This window comes from Leopardus geoffroyi, chromosome D1, assembly GCF_018350155.1.
Source record: "Leopardus geoffroyi isolate Oge1 chromosome D1, O.geoffroyi_Oge1_pat1.0, whole genome shotgun sequence".
NCBI classification, from domain to species: Eukaryota; Metazoa; Chordata; class Mammalia; order Carnivora; family Felidae; genus Leopardus; species Leopardus geoffroyi.
Genome location: NC_059329.1, coordinates 53,382,308 through 53,396,499, shown reverse-complemented (window position 1 = coordinate 53,396,499; position 14,192 = coordinate 53,382,308). Strand labels below are relative to the sequence as shown.

Below are 14,192 nucleotides of genomic sequence, written 5' to 3'. Positions count from 1 at the left end.
ATGCTTGCCTCTGAAAAGAGATAACATGTTGCTCCTGGCACGTGCTCAATCAGTGTGAACTTCCCTTTCCCTTTTCCTACTCCTGGCCTCACATTTGACTATTTCGGTTTACCAAGTGCAGACACAAATTCAAAACACCTCCTTGGGGAAAGGAAAAGCATACAAGACTGGCCCACTGGCCTCTTAGTGCAAAGATTCGCCGAGAATTAGACTTTACTTTTGTCCGTGTGAGTTACTCTCGGGAATTTAAGGAATACCCATCACTTAGGCAAGCACTCAGGGCAGTATGGTTTCCAGAAAGGGCAGCCCTCGTATGGTGAAAGGGTGGCTCCTCAGGACGAGTTCACCTGGTGCAAAGAAAGGTCAAGAAAGGGGACTAAGGAGATGCAGGCAAGGAAGAGTCTGCAAAAAGGCAAATCAGGGCTACAGTCATGACGCAGGGACTCGGATCCCGGCTCTGATTATTCACGTATTCATTTACTCATCTCTCACAAGCCTAAAGAATCTTAGAATCTGGAGTCTGCCATGCTTGTTTTGAAAAGGGGAAACAGAGCCCTAGGAGAAAGACGCAAACAAAATGCACAGAAAGACCTTGATTATTGTCCCTCCTTGTTTTGCCATATGATGAGTGGAGGGTCCTCAGGAAACTATGTCACCTGGGATCCGTCCCAGACTCTGGGGGATATCATGGCCCTTCTCCAGGCCTCAGTTTCTTTATGTTTTAGGGGTTAGACTGGAGGACTTCCAAGGTCCCTTCCAACACTAAAGTCCATGGAATCCATGCTGCAGTGCTGTTATGATTGCTTATGCATATCACACAGAGGCTTTCTCTGTTCCCAGAGTGAATTTGGAACAATCGCTTCACATCAGGTCAAATTTCACATGCTCGGGGGATTCAGCCACTACCTAGAGAGAACTCACCTGATCTGCTTTTATATGAGTTCATAAAGTAGGCGGTGGGAGATGTGTTAATAGTTTTCATGAGGTGCTATGGCCCAAGATCTGGAGATGATATGAATTATGCTTTGTTTTAAAGCCTTCTTTATCGTCCTGGGAGGAAGAAAGTAGACATATTATATGTGTTTTTTTGGAGCAGAGGCACTTTTGATTTACCGCTCAGGAGGGGGTTATGTTTCATGGCCAACACTTATTTTAGTTCTGTTTCATTATTGTTATGCACTTCGTGAGTGAAGAAGTGTGCAACTTTGAAGAGTTTCTTGAATACTTGAAAAAGGAAAGGGAGGAAGGGTGCTAAGCATCTATCTAGCTCAGGCACCTTTCACTTCTTATACGACAATTGTATGAGACAGGTTATTGTACTGTGCCCATTTTACAGGGAAGATAAAGGCTTAGGGAAATAAAATAATTGCACTAAAATGAATCAGTCAAATAAAAGTCTGTTTAGCCATAAAGTTCTCATAGTTTGTTCAATTTCATGTGTGTATGTGTATTAAAAAAAAACAACAACCAAAAATACACCTAAGGGTTGAAAACAACATGATGGAATTGGGTGATGGCAACTATCTAGGACCACCCCATTAGGGACTATCCCATAGCCACGTCTGAGGGTTCAAACAAGCTGCTGCTTTCGAGCATTGTGTTATAAAGCTGATTATAAAGATGATCCCAAGGCATGCAGAAAGGTCTAAGATGGGAACCCTCCATCTGACGCAAATTCCAAAGAAATACATATTCTGTTTTAAGAAAATTGCTAACATATTTTGAAAGTCTTAGGCTGGAAATCAGAAGAGCTGAGATCTAGTTTTGGTTCTACAATAAATCAACAAAGCCACCTCGAGCAGGTCACCCAGGATCCTTGAGCATTTCTTCTTGAGTATTAGTTCTTAAAGTAATGGGGTTTCACCATGAGATCTCCAAGGCCCCTTTGAGTTAAAGCTCTGTGATTCCATCTGTAAAATTCACTTAATATAACAGCTCATTCCCCAGTGAGGGATAAATGAGGTGTTACCAGGTTGCCTTGTAAGTTTCATGCGCACGTTTCATCTCCTTCAACTAGAAGGTGGGTTCTCAGAGGACTGGAATGTGTCTTATGTCTGGCACCCAGCACATGTCAATAACTGTTGAGTGGACTGTAAGAGTGAAAGAAGGAATGGATCCTATCATTTCTGGTGCAATATTAACGGACATGAACTTAGGGACTAGAGAGATCTGAATTTTAATATAGCTTCACTCTGAGCCTCGTTTTCCAAGTTTATAAAACGGGAGCAATAATACCGACCAAGCAGGGTTGTTCTCTGCTAATTACTATCACCAAGTTAAGTGTCTTTATTGAAAGGAAGGCAAAAGAAAGACTATATAAGGACTTTAAAGGGTGCAATTAGCTCCTCAATTAATCTTTATTAGACTAGTGGCAGCTGTGTGCACGTACCTGTGGTCACTCAACAAGTATTTTTTAAGAGGTTTTAAGGGCAGAGTATGACAATGCTAATCACTGGAAAGAGACCATTAGAAAGAATACTTACCAAGTGCCTAAATATATCATGTGCCCAGCACTTTCCTGCACTAGCTGTAGGAGGTACGAATTGCTCTTCTCATACTGAAGATAGGAAAGCAATGTTCAGACAGGTTAAATAACCCACTGAAGGTCAAACAACTGGCAGAAGCTAGTAGATGTCACAAGATCAGAGGGTTTAACGAACTATAGTGAAACTGGCCAAAGCTTGAGCCTTGCAATGATCACTGTGCTCTTAACAACCACCAAACAGAATGAAAAGGTAGCTGGGGAAGGAGGAGAAGCCACATTAACTCATTAATGCACACTGGCCAAAATCAAGGTGGGGCTCATTTGGAAGGGGGAGGGCAATGAAAAACTACCACGTATTTTCATTCAATTGCAAAAAAGAGGTTAATTAAGGACCTTGATTAGAAAATGACATTTAAAGAGTCCTTCGAAAATACTCCCCTTCTTAATGAAAACATTGAATTATTTCTCATTATTGCAATTTAAAAAAATTGGGTTGGAAATGCATCTTAGGCATGTGTGATGTTATTGTTCTCTTGTGGCCAACAGCCCCACAGAAGAGCCTCTGGGCATTGGGAAGGGTGGTGACCCTGGGCTCAGACAGCTGTGGAAGGAAGGGTGGTTCAGGTCGGGGAGGGAGAAACACTGGCTCCCCCAGCACAAAGGGATCTGAGTTATGTCCAGGCCATGGCTTCCAGTTTGCAGAATCTAGAGGTAAGGAAGGAATGGACTACAAACACCTGCTCCTCCATTTCCAATGCTAGTCAGTATTTCCTGAAGGGTTTCTGTTGTTGTTTTGTTTTGTTTTGTTCCCCCTGAATACAAGTCCTATGAGAAGTTCCAAGGATGGAACTATGGTCAAAAAGTGTCGGGAGGGACACCAGTTGGGGGGGGGGGCTCAGTTGGTTAAGCATCGGACTCCTGATTTCAGCTCAGGTCATGATCTCATGGTTCATGGGTTTGAACCCCACATTGGGCTCCGTGCTGACGGTACAGAGTCTCTCTCTCTCCCCCTCTCTTTGTTCCTCCCCTGATTGTGCACATGCATTGTCTCTCTTGAAATAAACAAATAAACTTAAAAAAAGAGTTTAGGCAAATACTCCATATCACCTCCTCTCTTTAGAGACACACAGTGCACATAATTAAATAAATGCCTCTGAGAACTCCCGCATAAAGACATCTCTTTGACCTTAACATTTCCCAGTTTTTTGGTCTGTGAACTCCTCCCTCTTTCAAGCAGCACCTAGCAACATCCTGCAGAGCTAGCTCTCTTAGGGATAGTTTTAAAGATCACCCTCTGTGGGCTATTTCAGCCACCTCCAGGATCTTTCTGGTAGGAAATCTCACCATGTTTTACCCTTAATCAAACACCTTCCATGACTCCACACTAGCTACAGAGTCAAGTGTGAACTCTTCAGCCTGACATTCAAGATCGTCCCTCATGCAGCTTTAAATGACAATCCTGGCTTACTCCTTTTTATCACCTATAAAAAGTGACCCCCTTACCATTCACCCTAGGTGCAAGACTTTTTTTTTCCCTAATTTTTTATTTTGAAGTAATTTTGGACTCATCTACAAGTGGCAAAAATAGTACAAAAGCTCTTCCTCACCTGCCTTCTGCCATCTCCCCATGATAACATCCAGCCTTTTCTAAACAAAACTCATCATTTCCTACCTTGGGTTACTACACATGATCATTTGTCTTTAAGAGCCAAGTCCATGTCTGATTCACCTGTGCATATCTCCCAGAGCATGGCATTAAGTATAGATTAATAAGGCATAAACTTAGCGGTTCCCAGACTTTTGCCTTTCAGAGTAAAGTTAAAAAAAAAAAAAAAAACGTCAAAAACAAAAATAACACAATCTATTCAGCATTTCTTCACTGAAAAAAGGTGTATTTATAGGAAGGGCAATCTCAGAATAAGAGACAGTCTCCAGAACTCCCTACATCATTCCGATTGTCTCCTTTGGTACGAGCAGAACCCTTGTGGACAAGCACAGTGGACCATCGTCGTGTAAGCTCCGTATTAGCTAAAGAAAGACACGGCAGAGGGATCCACAGAGGGTCACCCTGGGTTTTCTATGACTTTGTCAGCTCCACGGTGAGGGGTTTGGGGACTTCTGTAATAAATGCAGCTCCAACCATGCCTGGAATAGAAGTACTGACAGTATTGCCACACAAGACTTTCCCTAGTTTTTAGGGCAAGAACAGAAGTGTTTTGAGCTAATTAAGCACAGAAATCGCATTCAAAGCCAAAAGTCCATTTGAATTTCTCAAGTCTCTTCTGGCAATAACACCTTTTCCCAGGCTACGTGGTAAACACATTTCTGAGCACATACATCTCTCATCCTGGGGCTGGATTCCACATGGCTGCAGTGACTTTCTACAAGCAGATAAGGGTAAAGGAAATCACACGTTTCCATGGCCTCCTGCCGTTTCCTTTCTCCTTCTCTGCTTCTTCAGCTGGAACGGAGATGAATTTTCCTGCAACATTCAGTCTCCAGAGGAGCACTTCTCTCTCCACAGACCAGTGAGCTTTTCACGGGATTTAAGAAGACAGAACGATCTTCCTCCAATGCAGAGCTGGTCAGGTCAAGGCTCCTCAATGGCTTGCTACTGCCTACCGGAATTACGCTCAAACTTTCAGCACAGTCTCCTCTGCCCTTCACAAAGTGGCCCTGTAGGCCTTTCTAGCTTCTTGCTGGGGAGGAAGGAGTGTGGTATTAGCCATTTCATAATGATGTCTTGCTCTTTTGTCCCTTGGTGTCTTTGTTCATGGTGTTCTCTGTACATGGAAAACCTTTCCCTACTCAGTCTGCTTGGAGAACTTACATTTATCCTGCAGGGATCAGTATGCGTGCTGATTCCTGGCTGCAGCCTCCTTGACCGCCCCCCTCCCCACCCCAAGACAGAATTAATCTCTCTTCGCTCTGTTCCCAAAGCAGCCTGTGCTGTCAGTAAAATGGGTTAATAACCACCTACCCATTGAGCTGTAAGGTTTGAACGTAAATATACAGAAAGCATTTAGAACATTCCATAGCACTTAACAAACGTGTCGGTATAATTGTTGCTGTTGTTGTTGTTGTTGAAAATACCATTAAAAAAAAATCTGCTCATGTATTTTTATGCCCTGCTAGGCTATGAGCTCATGGAGAACAGAGGCTAGGTTCTTCTAAATCTTATCCCCAGCACCCAGCACAGTGTCAGGTATATGGGGAGTGAAATGAGTTAACCTTTAAGAAATTAACATTTGGGCTGGGGCGCCTGGGTGGCTCAGTTGGTTGAGCGTCCGACTTCAGCTCAGGTCACGATCTCACAGTTCGTGAGTTTAAGCCCCGCGTCCAGCTCTGTGCTGACAGCTCAGAGCCTGGGGCCCACTTCAGATTCTGTGTCTCCCTCTCACTCTGCCCCTTCCCCACTCATGCTCTGTCTCTGTCTCTAAAAAATGAATAAACATTAAAAAAAATAAAAAAAAAAGAAATTAATTTTCGGGACGCCTGGGTGGCTCAGTCGGTTCAGCGTCTGACTTTGGTTCAGGTCATGATCTCGCGGTCCGTGGGTTTGAGCCCTGCGACAGACTTTGTGCTGCCAGCTCCGTGCCTGGAGCCTGCTTCGGATTCCGTGTCTCCATTTGTCTGCCCCTCCCCTGCTCATGCTCTGTCTCTGTCTCTTTCTTTCTGTCTCTCTCAAAAATAAAAAAAAATAAACATAAGAAATTAATTTTATTTTGGGCGTGTTCACTAAAAAATGTATACAGGAGAAAAGTACAAAGGGAAAAACCCAATAATAATTGCTGTTAATGTACCCTGCTCTATTTCCTTCTAGTCTTTTCTTATACATATGTAAACATGTACTTATCAAATTAGGTTCACACTGTACTCATACTGAGATAGACAGCTTTCTATTTCTCTTTCTTTCCACTTAACATATACAATAAGGGGTTTTCTCTCCTATCTTTAAATATTATTTGAACACATGATTTTAACAACTATTTAAAACGTCATCATATGGACAGAAGATAATGCTATTTACCAACTTTCTATTATTGGATGTCCAAGTCATTTTTAGATTTTCTGCTTTTGAATATTTCTTGAGTTGCAAGCTCAGCCAAGGAGTAGACTAAGTCCCAGATTAAGCAGAGGAGTGGTGGTCTGAGCTAGGAAAAGCAGAGGATGAATCCCTCTTTCCTGGAGCTGGTTTAAGAGTCTCTTGGAGGGACTAGCAGACATGCACGGATGAGCTCACTCAAGAGGCTGACCTGAGAGTGGGCTCCGACTGGTCAGTCTGCCCCCCTTCCCCCCTCCATTCTTGGTCCCATTAACATTCCTCCTGGGGGATGGCAGTTCCAAAGGACAAACAGCCATTGTTGGGACTCAAGGGCCCTGAGAATGGGCTCTGTAACCTGAGCCCTACCAGCTTGGATATGGTTGGGCAGGTCACCCTGGGGACACCCTGGTGACAGACGAAAGTGCATCCCAGAGCCCTGGATCGTGTTTCCAGGGCACAGGTGTGGGGGGATTATGTTTCTGACAAGCCAAGCACTTACCCAATCTCTACAGCTGCTTTCTCTTCTCCCTCTGGTCCCAGGCCTACCAGAAATAGCACCCTGAAGCCATTCTCTGTTAAAGCCAAGAGTTGTCTCTGCCCGAGCCCCTCTGCCTAAGAGCTACAAAAAGAACCTGACAAATTGCCTCGCTTTGTTAAGCGAACGAGTGAACAAACATCCTGCACTCTGAATGCCCCGGCAGGCGTGTCCCCTCGAACCAATGGCACCATGACGCTCTTCCTGGGAGTCCTTGCTGGGTGGGTGCAGAGACCACGAACTCTCGCGCTGGCCACTATGGGCTTGCCACCTGCGAACTGCCTGACCCTGGGCACACTGCTTGATCGCTCTGAGTCTCGGTTGCCTCACCTGTGAAAAGGAAATAATTAAGGGACATGCCAAGGGACATGAAAGCACTCACAGGCACCTAGCAAAGGTACTCCTGTAGAAAAGGGCAGAGCTGGGAAAGGGGCCATGTGTGTGGGAGGAGCAGAGAAGGTGACAAACGGGGGGCTGGCAGGTGGGCCTGCGCAGGCAGACTGACGGGCCTGCAGAAAGCACATGTAAAACCAGGCGTGCCCAACAGGAGAAGGCTGTTGACTTGAAAGCAGCCTGGCTTCAGGGCTGGGAGGCAGGAGGGCAAAGCCCTGGCAGGATGCTAGCTGGGACCCACCGGAGGCAGGTGCTGGGGCAAGGCAGACGGGGGAGCTCGGCCACTTGGCTCCTGGTACCCCCCAATGTGTTGTACAATCTGGAGGAGGCTCTCCCTGCAGCCTGAGCTGCCCTGACTCGTGTCACCTCACACAGCTGTCTCGGGGGCAGGCAGGGATCACAGACCGCATTCCTGGCCTGTCTTTAACAAAATCTCTTTTTTTTGTAGAATTCAGCATTTTCTGAGCATCTGCCAGGCGCCAGCCACTGTGCCTGATGCTCTCATACACGTGATATCATTGGATCCTGTGACAATCCTGAGAAGTAGTTCTTGCCATTCCTGAGCAGTGGAGAGACTCGGAGTGATGAGGTCTTTTACACGTGGAGAAGCACGGCGTGAGTCACCCTGAGGACAGCCCCGGAGTACCAGCTGGCTGACGACTGATCTGCTCCCCCTCTCGGATACCTTGCCTGTTCACAAGCACACTCTGTGGGCAGTGCACCAGAGTGGGTCCTCTAGCAGCCGCTGGGTGACAGGACTGACTTGTTCTTGTGTTTACCATGCACCAGGACCCCCCCCTGCATCTTTTCACAAGTACTACCTAACTCAGTTGCCAACTGCCCCCCACCCCTGGGGTGAGAATTATTATTCTTATTTTGCAAAGGACAAAAATCAGACTCAGAGTGGGGGGATAGGTGGTTCAAAGCCATGTGGCTGCACACTGGAGAAGTGGCCATGCGAAGCTGGTTCACGTTCCCTCTGAAGCCTGTGCCCCTTCCTCCACATGGGGCGTCTTTCCGAGAGAGTCCCCGCAGGGCTGAAGGTGCAGCGGGAGCGCTGACCAGACTTGTAAACCTGATGAAACTCCTCTGGAGCTGGCACGAGATCCCGTGAGGGTCTTTGGGATAGACTCTTTCTTCCCACCCCGGAAATGTGCACCTGCTGCCAGCCCCAGAGAAGGAGTCCTAGCTAAGGACGCTTACAGGTGTGTACCTTTCAGACAACAAACACGCAGCTGTTCCCAGTCCACAGGTGACAGCCTCCGAGCCGGGGCAGGAGGCCCCAGAGGAAGAGGGTGACCTCACTCCCCAGACTCTAGGCAATTTTTCAGTCTTGGAAGAGGCACGTTTTGAAGGACCTTGACTCTTGAAAGCAGTGACACAGAAAAGGAAAGGAACCTGGTATAGGGTGAGGGGTTGGGAGCGGCTGTGAGCGGCAGAGTGCTATCCCAAGGAATGCATATCCAAGAGATTGGAAATGTTTAACCCAACCTACAAGTGAGCAGGAAACAAGTCCAGCCCCTTTCTAACCTCATCTGACCCCTTTTATATATTACTTCCTCTGCTTTAACAGGAGAAATACACATTGGGCAAATACACATCATTTAATTGCCTGTCATAAATTCTCACCTGTCCAGAGGGATGGTGATTTTCAATGCATATTTGAAAATCATTTTTTTTTTCTGGTAGGAAACTATGCCTAGATCTTTAATGATACTGCGGATGACCTGTTTGAAAGTCTTGACAATCCAGGTGTGCTACCCGAACATGCAAAATACACAGTCAAGAATCTAGATGCCAAAAGCAGAATAAATTAAGGGTAACAGATGGTAAGTAAATATTAGTATTCTCTCTCTCCTATCCTATACTTACAGTGTTTCCGTTTACTAAATATTCTATTTACCAAGTATTTTAGTAATAACATCCTCTGTTTGCATGTAGCTTTTCAGGAAAACACCTAGCGCGCTGGTGCATACGATGTGCCTGCCTGGCTGGAGAGTGTGCTCCTGGGGGCTGCCTCCCAGCCTCTGTGGTGCAGCCGGCACTCTCACGTGTGTTAACTCACAGAAGCCACAGGACAGGCTGGAGAGGCCCGTAGAGCAGGTGGTCGTATTCTCCCTTTAGAGACACGAAGAGCGAGGGCCAAGTGGGTGAAGTGATCTTCCAAAGTCACAGTGGGGACGTAGCTGGGATTGGTGGGGACGTCCTGTGAGGGATAAACTGGTTGACACTGTGGTGACTCAGATGAAAAGGCCGAACCTTCCATGAAGCAGTTTGGGGTTCTTAATCCTGACTCAGAAAAAAACAAGGAAACTGATTCTGGTCTACTCTTTCCGCCCCCATTCCTAGCCAGGTTTGCCAGATGGAACAGGTGAGTGAAGGTTATCCCCTTTGCTGGTTCTCATGTCCAGGTAACTAGGCTCCAATCAAACCAGCTGGCCATAGCTGAAGGAGCTACCTCACTCTGAAATAGCAACGAAAGCTTCTCCTCATCCTCAGTGTCCCCCTAGCCCATCAAACCCCGAATAGCTTGAAGGGCTAGGCTAAGAGCTTCACAAGGACAGAAATCACAGTGCATTTTCATCATCTATTGGAAGGTCTACGGGGCAGGGCTTTTGATGTCAGCTGGCTGCCCTTGGGCTATGATTCCTGGTGCCCAAGAACATTTGAGAGACAGGTCTGGATATGAAGACCCTTCCTCGTCTCAAAGTCAGTATTAACTATAGCTCTGTTCATTAAATGCTTATTAGTTGGTAGGTGCTGAGCGAAGAGCTTTTCAGGAGGTATGTTGGTTCCTCACTCACCCTATGCTGGCATTGTTATACCCTATATAACAGATGAAGTGACCGAGGCTCAAAATGGATTATTAACCTGCCTAGGGCACATTGCCAGTAAGTGGCAGAGGCTGGATTTTTAACCTGGGACTATTTGACTTCAAAGTCAACCCCCCTTTTACCAAAAGTTCTTTTTTTTTTTTTAATTTTTTATTTTATTGTTGAGAGAGAGAGAGTGAGAGCAAGTGGGAGCAGTTGAGGGGCAGAAAGAGAAGGAGGCAGAATCTGAAGCATGCTCCAGGCTCTGAGCTGTCAGCACTGGGCCTGACGCGGGGCTCAAACCCACGAACCACGAGATCATGACCTGAGCAGAAGTTGGGACACTTAACAGAGTGAGCCACTCAGGTGTCCCAAATTATTTTTTTTTTAAGTTTATTTATTTTGAGAGAGTGTGTGTACAAAATGGGGGGGGGGACTGGGGGGGGAGAGAGAGAGGGAGAGAGAGAGAGAGAGAGAGAGAATGAATCAAAGAATCCCAAGTAGGCTCCACACTGTCAGTGTAGAGCCTGACACAGGGCTCGATCTCACAAACCACGAGATCATGATCTAAACCGAAATCAAGAGTCAGACACTTAACCAACTGAGCCATCTAGAAGCCGCCCCCCAAATTCTTAACAAGAGGACAAAATCAAATTCTTTCCCTGTGTCTTTCCATGTAATTTCTCTTCCATTAAGAACCAGACTTCACTGACCTTTTAGCTAAAAAACAGAGTCACTTTGGATCAGCTTTTCTTCATGATCAAAAAAGACAACTAATCTCTACAGATCTCTATGTATTTGCCACATTCAGATATGATCAATAAGACAATGCTTACCAGTGCCATTGTGTGTCCAGTCTCCATGCACTCAATGCCACACACCTGTATGGGCTGAGCGACTCTAATAAATATCGTCTATAAACTAGCAAGGGGCTGAAGCCCAGAGACTGAAACCAACTTGCCCAAGGCCACACAGTTTTAGGGCTCAGACTGAGAAAGCATGACTCTCCGGCCACAATACAACCCTTCTAACCACGGAATGCAGCAGCTTCTGTGTTTGATAGGATTGTGGTCTTGGTTCGAGATGGGGAGAGGGGTGGGGCTAGGGGGTGGGGGTTTTTGGGATTCTGGCCAGGGCTGGAAAAGCAGGAGATGGAAAAGGTTTTGTTCGAAAATGCTGTCCCTCTAGAAAACTTTAAACAGAAAAGTTTGCCTTTACAGTCTGGAGGAGTTTTTCATGTTTCAGCTCATGCTGAATTGCTTTATGCTTTCACTATAAACCTCTGACAGAGAGGGTGCGGGGGCAAGGCTGGCCCAACTTTAACTATGGCTGTACCGTTGTAAAGCTCCGGTTACAGGGATCACTTCTGGTGCCAAGGCAGTTTAACAAGTATGAATACACATAATTCGTTCCAGTTGTCCTGCCTCAACACAGAAGGGCTATTTCTGGGGTGGGGCTCCACACACTTCTGCCAATGTGGTTCCCATTACCAGCTCCAGCGCCTGGACAAGTCCCCTCCACGCCCAGGAAGGGCCTGTTTTATCACAACTGCTCAACTATCAATTCTCTATAAAGGTTCAGAGGGTTTCTGTGTTCCGAGCTCCCAAGGTGGAGGTGAAGGTGGGGTCTTGCTACAGAAAGTGCCCACACCTCACCCATCCCATGAAACCTTTCCAAAACCTCAGCTGCTTTGTCCAATCTCTCTCCAACCCAAGCAAAATCTCCCTCACTTTTTATTTTGAAAATCTGCGAGCCTACAGAAAAGTTGAAAGAATAGATTCCAAAACATCTATATACTCTTCAGCTACATCTGTTAATTGTTAATATGCTGCCACATTGCTTTGTTTCATGATCTTTCTCTATAAAAGTTTTCCTGACCATTTGAAAGATGGCTATAGACATCAGCACCCCCTCCAGCACTCCCGATTCCTTTTTGCCATGACATTGACCTTTTTGAAAAGTCCAGGGCAGACTGTCCTACGTGCTGGATGCGTCTTGATTGTTTTCTCTTCATAGCACTCGGTTAACATTTTGGGCAAGCACATCTCACATGCAATGGAATGTACCTCTTCTTGCTTCATATCACTGACCATTAAGTGGTCACACAGATGACCATTTCTGATCTCCCCACCATAAAGAGCCTTTTCCTGTTATGATTAGCAATCTGTGATGCCAAGTCCAATCTCTTAGACTCAGTTATCCAAGCTATTTCTGCCCTCTCACCTCCTATCCATCCTCCCAGTTTAGTCCCCACACTCTGAAAATGGCCTTACCATGGTCACCAATGGCCATCTAGATGCCAAAGCCACTAGGGACTTTTTACATTTGCATTGTGGAACCTTCAGTGACTGGACTGGATGTTTATGTTAAGCCCCTCCTCTTTTTTTTTTGAAGTTTACTTATGTATTTATGTATTTATTTATTTATTTATTTATTTATTTATTTATTTATTTATTTATTTATGTATTTGTTTATTTATTTATTGAGAGAGAGAGAGAGAGAGAAAGAGAAGGCCAGAGAGAAAGGAAGTGAGAGAATCTCAAGCAGTCTCTGCACTCCCACAGGACTTGGACTCATGAACCGTGAGATCATGACGTGAGCCTAAATCAAGAGTTGGACACTCAACCAATTGAGCCACCCAGGCGCCCCTATGTTTGGCCCCTCCTTGAGGGCGGGATTCACATTAGTACTCCTGGCCCCACCTCAGTGCTTGGCACATAGTAGGTGGTCAAGAAATCTTTGTAGTAAGAACAAATGAGCACATCCATTGAGAGCAAGTTGGGATTCGGAATCAGATGGCCTGGCCTCAAATCTAGCTTGACCACTCTTCGTATAAGGAACGTTGACTTAAATTGGTGGTTTCCATGACTTTGAGAAAAATGTTTAATATTTGAGTGTTTTTTTCATTAAGATCTTATGGAGAATCAAATGTAGAAAACTGGTAAGAGAAGGCTGGTTAGGTTGAAGCAGGTAGTGAAGGTCAATGATGTGTCTCACTGGAGTGGGGGGCCTGGGGAGGCATCAGAGAGGTTCAAGACGGAGCGGGAGGGGCACACTCCAGTGAGGCCTGACTGCCAACTTCAGAAGTCTGAACTGTCATCTGCAGCGTTAGGTTTTGGTAGTGAAAGGTGCATCAGGAAATCACTGTCACTGGTCACTGTGGGTACCATGCATCTGGGGAGGGACAAGAGCAAAGCAGGAAAGCACAGTGCAGGGTCAGCACAGGGTAGAGGCAGTGAGGCAGGAATTATCCCTTGTCCTCTCTGGTCACTCCTCTGAAGTCCTTTGTCTCTCTAATGCTCTTTGAGTCTTTCTCTCCCTTTATACACAAATGTCCCTCCTAGCCAGGAGGGGAGTGGCACATCGCTAGATGAAGAGCAGGGTTAGCGTGGAGTGGAGGGGCTCAGGCCATTTGCTGAGTGATTCGGTGACCTGAGAAGCCTGTCCATTGTCCAGGCTTTAAAGGGCCGCTGCCCCTTACCATTAACCCAACTCAGGACAAAGGCCATCACCAGCTCAGACAAATAAGCTGCTTAGCCAGACCTCATGCATCATCTTGTCACCCATGCAGGGGCCCAATAGGGGCATCTTAAAAGAGCTAAGCACTGGAGCGCAACTCAGCAGTTTCCATTCAGGAGGACTCTGGCCAGGGGTTGGGGACCACCACCATGATGCGCACACAGCCTCCTCTTCGATGTGGGGCAGGGGTCAGGGGGTGGGAATCTCTCATCGGCTGGGGAGGCTGAGACCTTTGGCTTCCTGGAGGTTATTAAGAAGGGGGGACGATGGCTGCTGAAGGAGAAAAGCTGGCCTGCGGGGCTGAGAGGAAGTTGGGTTGGGAAGCCAGGCACACCTGGGGTAGAAAATGCCCCTTACTATCTGTGTGACCTTGGCCAAGTCAACATCCCTTTCTGAGGCTTG

General features: G+C 46.2%; 1 protein-coding gene across 6 annotated transcripts in view; it reads right to left on the bottom strand.

Annotated features, from left to right (window-relative positions):
- TENM4 (teneurin transmembrane protein 4) overlaps positions 1 to 14,192 on the bottom strand; it is a 2,911,279-nt gene that overhangs the window by 262,079 nt on the left and 2,635,008 nt on the right. The gene's annotated exons all lie outside the window — the stretch shown is intronic.